Here is a 10,747-nt window from a genome sequence, read left to right as displayed (position 1 = left end):
GATCTCATGATGAGTGGGGTCTCTTGTGTGCTCCATCTTTTTCTTAGTGATGGGCTTATCCTCATCAATGGGGGTGTCTCCCTCTATGTCAACTCCAACTGAATAACAGAGGTGACAAATGAGATGAGGAAAGGCTAACCTTGCCAAGGTAGAAGACTTGTCCGCCACCTTATAGAGTTCTTGGGCTATAACCTCATGAACTTCCACTTCTTCTCCAATCATGATGCTATGAATCATGATGGCCCGGTCTAGAGTAACTTCGGACCGGTTGCTAGTGGGAATGATTGAGCGTTGGATAAACTCCAACCATCCTCTAGCCACGGGTTTGAGGTCATGCCTTCTTAATTGAACCGGCTTCCCTCTTGAGTTTCTCTTCCATTGAGCGCCCTCTTCACAAATGTCTATGAGGACTTGGTCCAACCTTTGATCAAAGTTGACCCTTTTTGAGTTTGAAAGGGACCTCAGGGATCACCTTCTTCAAGGCCACAACTTCATAGAAGTGGTCTTGATGCACCCTTGAGATGAATCTCTCCATCTTCCATGACTCGGAGGTGGAAGCTTTTGCCTTCCCTTTCCTCTTTCTAGAGGTTTCTCCGGCTTTGGATGCCATAAATGGTTATGGAAAAACAAAAAGCAATGCTTTTACCACACCAAACTTAAAAGGTTTGCTCGTCCTCGAGCAAAAGAAGAAAGAAGAGAGTAGAAGAAGAAGAAATGAGGAAGAAGGAAATGGCTTTTGTGTGCGGTCAAAGAGGGGGAGAAGTGGTGTTTAGGTTGTGTGAAAATGAAGGGGTGAAGAAGGGTATATATAGGAGAGGGGGTGGGTAAGGTTAGGTTAAGTGAGGGTGGGTTTGGGTGGGAAAGTGGTTTGAATTTGAATGGTGAGGTAGGTGGGGTTTTATGAAGGATGGATGTGAGTGGTGAAGAGGAAGATGGGATTTGATAGGTGAAGGGTTTTTGGGGAAGAGGTATTGAGGTGATTGGTGAATGGGTGAAGAAGAGAGAGAGAGTGGTGGGGTTGGTGGGGATCCTGTGGGGTCCACAGATCCTGTGGTGTCAAGGAAAAGTCATCCCTGCACCAAATGGCATTCAAAATCACGTTTTGAGCCATTTCTGGCGTTAAACGCCGGGCTGGTGCCCATCCTGGCGTTTAACGCCAGGTTCTTGCCCTTTTCTGGCGTTTAACGCCAGTCTGGTGCCCTTTCTGGCGTTAAACGCCCAGAATGGTGCCAGACTGGGCGTTAAACGGCCAACTGCTAGCCTCACTGGCGTTAAACGCCAGTGGGTTCTTCCTCCAGGGTGTGCTGTTTTTCTTCCTGTTTTTCATTCTGTTTTGCTTTTTCAATTGATTTTGTGTCTTCTTATGATCATCAACCTACAAAAACATAAAATAACAAAAGAAATAGTCAAATATAACATTGGGTTGCCTCCCAACAAGCGCTTCTTTAATGTCAGTAGCTTGACAGATGGCTCTCATGGAGCCTCACAAATGATCAGAGCAATGTGGGAACCTCCCAACACCAAACTTAGAGTTTGAATGTGGGGGTTCAACACCAAACTTAGAGTTTGGTTGTGGCCTCCCAACACCAAACTTAGAGTTTGACTGTGGGGGCTCTGTTTGGCTCTGTTTTGAGAGAAGCTCTTCATGCTTCCTCTCCATGATGACAGAGGGATATCCTTGAGCCTTAAACACAAAGAATTCTTCATTCACTTGAATGATCAGTTCGCCTCTATCAACATCAATCACAGCCTTTGCTGTGGCTAGGAAGGGTCTGCTGATGAGCGGATAATTTGTATGCTTTTTGGCATTGTTTTTAGTATGTTTTTAGTATCCTTTAGTTAGTTTTTAGTATATTTTTATTAGTTTTTAGTTAAAATTCACTTTTCTGGACTTTACTATGAGTTTGTGTGTTTTTCTGTGATTTCAGGTATTTTCTGGCTGAAATTGAGGGATCTGAGCAAAAATCTGATCCAGAGACTCAAAAGGACTGCAGATGCTGTTGGATTCTGACCTCCCACTCGAAGTGGATTTTCTGGAGCGAAGCCCAATTGGCGCGCTCAACGGCGTTGGAAAGTAGACATCCTGGCTTTCCAGCAATATATAAAGTCCATACTTTGCCCAAGATTTGACGGCCCAAACCAGCGTTCAAAGTCACCTCAAGAAATTCCAGCGTTAAACGCCGGAACTGGCACCTAATTGGGAGTTAAACGCCCAAACTGGCACTAAAGCTGGCGTTTAACTCCAAGGAGAGTCTCTACACGAAATTTCTTCATTGCTCAGCGCAAACACACCCAAGTGGGCCCGGAAGTGGATTTTTATGTCATTTACTCATCTATGTACTAGTTTTCTATAAGTAGGACCTTTTACTATTGTATAGAGACATCTAGGACTTTTGGCAGCTATCTTTGTTTTATGCTATCCTAGACCTTTGGGAGGCTGGCCATTCGGCCATGCCTAGACCTTATGCTTATGTATTTTCAACGGTGGAGTTTCTACACACCATAGATTAAGGTGTGGAGCTCTGCTGTACCTCGAGTATTAATGCAAACTATTGTTCTTCCATTCAATTCCGCTTGTTCTTTGTCCAAGATATTTCAATTCCGCTTGTTCTTTGTCCAAGATATCACTTGTTCTTCAACATGATGAAGGTGATGATTGACGCCCATCACCATTCTCACCCATGAACAAGGTGACTGACAACCATTCTTGTTCTACAAGCATCTGAGGCTTAGTGAATATCTCTTGGATTCCTGATTGCACGATCATGGTTGATCGCCTGACAACCGAGTGCTCGCCTGACAAACGAGCCAACCATTCCGTGAGATCAGAGTTTCGTGGTATAGGCAAGAACTGATGGCGGCATTCAAGAATGACTGTGACGTGCTTCAAACCTGTAACCTACTGGGCGTTAGTGACAGACGCAAAGAGTGATTCTATTCCGGTAGGGAGGGAACCAAACCGGTGATTGGCAGCACTGTGACAGAGTGCGTGCATTAGCTTTCACTGCGCGGATGGGAGGTAGCTGCTGACAACAGCGAAACCCTACACGAGCTTGCCATGGAAAGGAGTAGAAGATTGGATGAAGGCAGTAGGAAAGCAGAGAGGAAGGGAAGCATCTTCATACGCTTGTCTGAAGCTCTTACACCAATGATATACATAAGTATCACTATCTTTATCTTTATATTATTTTCGTTCATCATCATATACATTTGAGTTTGCTTGACTAAGATTTACAAGATGACCATAGCTTGCTTCAATGCTAACAATCTCCGTGGGATCGACCCTTACTCACGTAAGGTATTACTTGGACGACCCAGTGCACTTGCTGGTTAGTTGTGCGAAGTTGTGTAATGCCATGGAATTGAACTACCAAGTTCTTGGAGTTCATGACCAGGGATTATGAGAGTTGTGAAAAAGTATTGTTCACAATTTCGCGCACCATCTGCCAAGGATGATGGTTTCATCCATGCACTTCCCAGTCTCTAGGACTATGAAATCAGCAGGGATGTAATGGTTTTCAATTTTCACCAAAACATCCTCTACAAGTCCATGAGCTTGTTTTCTTGAGTTGTCTGCCATCTCTAATGAGATTCTTGCAGCTTGTACCTCAAAGATCCCTAGCTTCTCCATTACAGAGAGAGGCATGAGGTTTACACTTGACCCTAAGTCACACAGAGCCTTCTTGAAGGTCATGGTGCCTATGGTACAAGGTATTGAAAACTTTCCAGGATCTTGTCTCTTTTGAGGTAATTCCTGCCTAGACAAGTCATCCAGTTCTTTGGTGAGCAAAGGAGGTTCATTCTCCCAAGTCTCATTTCCAAATAACTTGTCATTTAGATTCATGATTGCTCCAAGGTATTTAGCAACTTGCTCTTCAGTGACATACTCATCCTCTTCGGAGGAAGAATACTCATCAGAGCTCATGAAAGGCAGAAGTAAGTCCAATGGAATCTCTATGGTCTCATTTTGAGCCTCAGATTCCCATGGTTCCTCATTGGGAAACTCATTGGAGGTCAGTGCACGCCCATTGAGGTCTTCCTCAGTGGCGTTCACTTCCTTTCCTTCCTCTCCAAATTTGGCCATGTTGATGGCCTTGCACTCTCCTTTTGGATTTTCTTCTGTATTGCTTGGGAGAGTACTAGGGGGGAGTTCAGTAACTTTCTTGCTCAGCTGTCCCACTTGTGCCTCCAAATTCCTAATGGAGGACCTTGTTTCAGTCATGAAACTTTGAGTGGTTTTAATTAGATCAGAGACCATAGTTGCTAAGTCAGAGGGGTTCTGCTTAGAATTCTCTGTCTGTTGCTGAGAAGATGATGGAAAAGGCTTGCCATTGCTAAACCTATTTCTTCCACCATTATTGTTATTGAAACCTTGTTGAGGTCTCTTGATTCTTCCATGAGAAATTTGGATGATTTCCATGAAGAATTATAGGTGTTCCATAGGGTTCTCCTAGGTAATTCACCTCTTCCATTGAAGGTTCTCAGGATCATAGGCTTCTTCTTCAGATGAAGCTCCTTAGTACTGCTTGGTGCATTTGCATTCCAGACAGACTTGAGAGATCAAATTGATTGTTGAGTCAATATCTTGTTCTGAGCCAGAATGGCATTCAGAGCATCAATCTCAAGAACTCCTTTCTTCTGATTAGTCCCATTGTTCACAGGATTCCTTTCAGAAGTGTACATGAATTGGTTATTTGCAACCATTTCAATCAGCTCTTGAGCTTCTGTAGGCGTCTTCTTCAAATGAAGAGATCCTCCAGCAGAGCTATCCAAAGACATCTTGGATAGTTCAGAGAGACCATCATAGAAAATACCTATGATGCTCCATTCAGAAAGCATGTCAGAAGGACATTTTCTGATCAATTGTTTGTATCCTTCCCACGCTTCATAGAGGGATTCTCCATCCTTCTGTCTGAAGGTTTGGACTTCCACTCTAAGCTTACTTAATTTTTGAGGTGGAAAGAACTTTGCCAAGAAGGCATTGACTAGCTTTTCCCATGAGTCCAGGCTTTCTTTAGGTTGTGAATCCAACCATGTCCTAGCTCTGTCTCTTACAGCAAAAGGGAATAGCATAAGTCTGTAGACCTCAGGGTCAACCCCATTAGTCTTGACAGTGTCACAGATTTGCAAGAACTCAGCCAAAAATTGATGAGGATCTTCCAATGGAAGTCCATGGAACTTGCAATTCTGTTGCATTAGAGAAACTAATTGAGGCTTAAGCTCAAAGTTGTTTGCTCCAATGGCAGGGATAGAGATGCTTCTCCCATAAAAGTTGGGAGTAGGTGCAGTAAAGTCACCCAGCACCTTCCTTGCATTGTTGGCATTGTTGTTGTTTTCGGCTGCCATGTCTTCTTCTTTGAAGATTTCTGTTAGGTCCTCTGTAGAGAGTTGTGCCTTAGCTTCTCTTAGCTTTCGCTTCAAGGTCCTTTCAGGTTCAGGGTCAGCTTCAACAAGAATGCCTTTGTCTCTGCTCCTGCTCATATGAAAGAGAAGAGAACAAGAAAATATGGAATCCTCTATGTCACAGTATAGAGATTCCTTGAGGTGTCAGAAGAACAGAAAAATAGAAGAAAGAGGTAGAAGAATTCGAACTTAATCAGATAGAGTTCGAATTGTGCATTGAGAAGGAGTGGTACTCCATAAATAAAAGGATGTGGGAAGAGGGGAAGAGAATTTTCGAAAATTAATTAAAAAGTTTTTAAAATCATTTTGAAAAATTGATTGATAATTTTCGAAAACTCAAAGTGGAAAAGAATTCAAGTGGTTTTTGAAAAAGATTTTGAAATTAGAGGTAAAAAAGATTTGATTGAAAACTATTTTGAAAAAGATGAGGTTAAGAAGATATGATTGGTTTAAAAAAATGTGATTGAGAAGATATGATTTGAAAACAATTTTAAAAAGATTTGATTTTAAAAATTAATGACTTGCCTAACAAGAAAAGATATGATTCAAACATTAAACCTTTCTCAACAGAAAAGGCAACATACTTGAATTGTTCAATCAAATCATTAATTGTTAGCAAGTATCTTTGAAAAAGGAAAGAAATTGATTTTGAAAACATTTGATTGAAAAGATATGATTTGAAAAAGATTTGATTTTGAAAAACTTTGAAAACTTGAAAAAAAATTGATTTTGAAAACAAAATCCTCACCCTTGTGCCATCCTGGCGTTAAACGCCCAGAATGGTATCCATTCTGGCGTTTAACGCCCAAAATGCTACCTTTTTGGGCATTAAACGCCCAACCAGGCACCCTGGCTGGTGTTTAAACGCCAGTCTGTCCTTCTTCACTAGGCGTTTTGAACGCCCAGCTTTTTCTGTGTAATTCCTCTGCTGCATGTTCTGAATCTTCAGTTCCCTGTACTATTGACTTGAAAATAGAACCAAGATCAAATAAATAATACATGAAAGACACCAAACTTAAAATTAGACACTAGACTCAAACAAGAAACATAAAATCTTTATGGTTTTTTTATGATTTTTAAAAATTTTTTTGTGCTTTTTTTTTTCGAAAATTGTATGGAAATAGAAAATAAAAGTTTCAGAATTCTTAATTCAGATTCCAGGAATCATTGCAATGCTAGTCTAAGACTCCGGTCCAGGAATTAGACATGGCTTCACAGCCAGCCAAGCTTTCAAAGAAAGCTTCGGTCCAAAACACTAGACATGGCCAATGGCCAGCCAAGCCTTAGCAGATCATTGCTCCAATAGCAAGATTGATAGAGATCAACAAGCTCTTGTGATGATTAGTTGAAACCTCGGTCCAATAAGATTAGACATGGCTTTTCAGCCAGCCAGACTTCAACAGATCATCATGAAACACTAGAATTCCTTCTTAAGAACTCTGAAGAAAAATACCTAATCTAAGCAACAAGATGAACCGTCAGTTGTCCATACACAAAACAATCCCCGGCAACGGCGCCAAAAACTTGGTGCGCGAAATTGTAATCACTACATAACTTTGCACAACTAACCAGCAAGTGCACTGGGTCGTCCAAGTAATACCTTACGCGAGTAAGGGTCGATCCCACGGAGATTGTTGGTATGAAGCAAGCTATGGTCACCTTGTAAATCTCAGTCAGGCAGACTCAAATGGGTATAGTGGTATACGAATAAAGCATAAAGATAAAGATAGAGATACTTATGTAATTCATTGGTAGGAACTTTAGATAAGCGTATGAAGATGCCTTCCCTTCCGTCTCTCTGCTTTCCTACTGTCTTCATCCAATCCTTCTTACTCCTTTCCATGGCAAGCTTATGTAGGGTTTCACCGTTGTCAGTGGCTACCTCCCATCCTCTCAGTGAAAATGTTCCTATGCTCTGTCACAGCATATGGCTAATCAGCTGTCGGTTCTAGGTCAGGCCGGAATAGAATCCAGTGATTCTTTTGCGTCTGTCACTAACGCCCCGCCTGCTAGGAGTTTGAAGCACGTCACAGTCATTCAATCATTGAATCCTACTCAGAATACCACAGACAAGGTTAGACCTTCCGGATTCTCTTGAATGCCGCCATCAGTTCTCGCCTATACCACGAAGACTCTGATCTCACGGAATGGCTGGCTCGTTTGTCAGGCGAGCACTCGGTTGTCAGGCGATCAACCATGCATCGTGTATCAGGAATCCAAGAGATATTCACTAGAGCCTTGATTGCTTGTAGAACAAAAGTGGTTGTCAGTCACTTTGTTCATAAGTGAGAATGATGATGAGTGTCACGGATCATCACATTCATCAAGTTGAAGAACAAGTGATATCTTGGACAAAGAACAAGCGGAATTGAATAGAAGAACAATAGTAATTGCATTAATACTCGAGGTACAGCAGAGCTCCACACCTTAATCTATGGTGTGTAGAAACTCCACCGTTGAAAATACATAAGAACAAGGTCTAGGCATGGCCGAATGGCCAGCCTCCCAAAGTGAGTTCAATCATAAAACATGATCAAAAGCTCCCTAATACAATAGCAAAAGGTCCTACTTATAGAAAACTAGTAGCCTAGGGTGTACAGAGATGAGTAAATGACATAAAAATCCACTTCCGGGCCCACTTGGTGTGTGCTTGGGCTGAGCAATGAAGCAATTTCGTGTAGAGACTCTTCTTGGAGTTAAACGCCAGCTTTTATGCCAGTTTGGGCGTTTAACTCCCATTTAGGTGCCAGTTCCGGCGTTTAACGCTGGAATTTCTGAGGGTGACTTTGAACGCCGGTTTGGGCTATCAAATCTTGGGTAAAGTATGGACTATCATATATTGCTGGAAAGCCCAGGATGTCTACTTTCCAACGCCGTTGAGAGCGCGCCAATTGGGCTTCTGTAGCTCCAGAAAATCCACTTCGAGTGCAGGGAGGTCAGAATCCAACAGCATCTGCAGTCCTTTTCAGTCTCTGAATCAGATTTTTGCTCAGGTCCCTCAATTTCAGCCAGAAAATACCTGAAATCACAGAAAAACACACAAACTCATAGTAAAGTCCAGAAAGATGAGTTTTAACTAAAAACTAATAAAAATATACTAAGAACTCAACTAAAACTACTAAAAACATACTAAAAACAATGCCAAAAAGGGTACAAATTATCCGCTCATCAACCTCAAGCCCGTGGCTAGGGGATGGTTGGAGTTTATCCAACGCTCAATCATTCCCACTAGCAACCGGTCCGAAGTTACTATAGACCGGGCCATCATGATTCATAGCATCATGATTGGAGAGGAAGTAGAAGTTCATGAGGTTATAGCCCAAGAACTTTATAAGGTGGCGGACAAGTCCTCTACCTTGGCAAGGTTAGCCTTTCCTCATCTCATTTGTCACCTCTGTTATTCAGTTGGAATTGACATAGAGGGAGACATCCTCATTGATGAGGACAAGCCCATCACTAAGAAAAGGATGGAGCAAACAAGAGACCCCACTCATCATGAAATCCCTGAGATGCCTCAAGGGATGCACTTTCCTCCACAAAACTATTGGGAGCAAATCAACACCTCCCTAGGAGAATTGAGTTCCAACATGGGACAACTAAGGGTGGAGCACCAAGAACATTCCATCCTCCTCCATGAAATTAGAGAAGATCAAAGAATCATGAGAGAGGAGCAACAAAGGCAAGGAAGAGACATTGAGGAGCTCAAACACTCCATAAGATCTTCAAGAGGAAGAACAAGCCGCCATCACTAAGGTGGACCCGTTCTTTAATTTCCTTGTTCTTTATTTTCCTGTTTTTCGAATTTTATACTTATGTTTATCTATATTTGTGTCTTATTACATGATCATTAGTGTCTTAGTGTCTATGCCTTAAAGTTATGAATGTCCTATGAATCCATCACCTTTCTTAAATGAAAAATGTTCTTAAATGAAAAAGAGAGGAATTGCATGAATTTTGAATTTTATAACAGATTAATTATTTTGATGTGGTGGCAATACTTTGACTGCTGAATGTATGCTTGAACAGTGCATATGTCTTTTGAATTTGTTGTTCATGAATGTTGGCTCTTGAAAGAATGATGAAAAAGGAGACATGTTACTGAGGATCTGAAAAATTATAAAAATGATTCTTGAAGCAAGAAAAAGCAGTGAATAAAAAAAACGAAAAAAAAAGAAAAAGAAAAAAAATGAAGTCGTGATCCAAGGCAAAAAGAGTGTGCTTAAGAACCCTGGACACCTCTAATTGGGGACTCTAGCAAAGCTGAGTCACAATCTGAAAAGGTTCACCCAATTATGTGTCTGTGGCATGTATGTATCCGGTGGTAATACTGGAAGACAGAGTGCTTTGGGCCACGGCCAAGACTCATAAAGTAGCTGTGTTCAAGAATCATCATACTTAACTAGGAGATTCAATAACACTATCTGGATTCTGAGTTCCTATAGAAGCCAATCATTTTGAATTTCAAAGGATAAAGTGAGATGCCAAAACTGTTCAGAGGCAAAAAGCTAAAAGCCCCGCTCATCCAAATAATACTGATCTTCATAGATGTTTTTGGAATTCATTGCATATTCTCTTCTTTTTATCTTATTTGATTTTCAGTTGCTTGGGGACAAGCAACAATTTAAGTTTGGTGTTGTGATGAGCGGATAATTTATACGCTTTTTGGCATTGTTTTCAGTATGTTTTTAGTATGTTTTAGTTAGTTTTTATTATATTTTTGTTAGTTTTTAGTTAAAATTTACTTTTCTGGACTTTTCTATGAGTTTGTGTATTTTTCTGTGATTTCAGTTATTTTCTGGCTGAAATTGAGGGACCTGAGCAAAAATCTGATTCAGAAGCTGAAAAGAACTGCAGATGCTGTTGGATTCTGACCTCCCTGCATACGAAGTAGATTTTTTGGAGCTACAGATACCCAATTGGCTCGCTCCCAATTTCGTTGGAAAGTAGACATCCTGGGCTTTCCATCAATATATAATAGTCCATACTTTGTCCGAGCTTTGATGGCCCAAACCGGCGTTCCAAATCAGCTCAAAACTGCCCGTCGTTAAACGCCGGAACTGGCACAAGAATGGGAGTTAAACGCCCAAACTGGCACAAAAGCTGGCGTTTAACTCCAAGAAAAGTCTCTACACAAGAAAGCTTCAAATCTCAGCCCAAGCACACACCAAGTGGGCCCGGAAGTGGATTTTTATGTCATTTACTCATTTCTGTAAACCCTAGGCTACTAGTTCTCTACAAATAGGACCTTTTGCTATTGTATTTTCATCTTGAGATCTTTGAATCTTTTGATCACGTTTTGGGGGCTGGCCTCACGGCCATGCGTAGACCTTGTTCTTATGTATTT

General features: G+C 41.3%; 1 non-coding gene across 1 annotated transcript; it reads left to right on the top strand.

Annotated features, from left to right (window-relative positions):
* Positions 1-4,833: 4,833 nt before the first annotated feature.
* Positions 4,834-4,941, top strand: LOC130942960 (small nucleolar RNA R71). Its single transcript, XR_009071503.1, has one exon. It is a non-coding gene; the product is annotated as a small nucleolar RNA R71 (small nucleolar RNA).
* The last annotated feature ends 5,806 nt before the right edge of the window (positions 4,942-10,747 follow it).

This window comes from Arachis stenosperma, chromosome 7 (genome assembly GCF_014773155.1).
Source record: "Arachis stenosperma cultivar V10309 chromosome 7, arast.V10309.gnm1.PFL2, whole genome shotgun sequence".
NCBI lineage: Eukaryota > Viridiplantae > Streptophyta > Magnoliopsida > Fabales > Fabaceae > Arachis > Arachis stenosperma.
The sequence above is the reverse complement of the archived record's forward strand: the minus strand, read 5'-3'. Positions and strand labels throughout refer to the sequence as shown.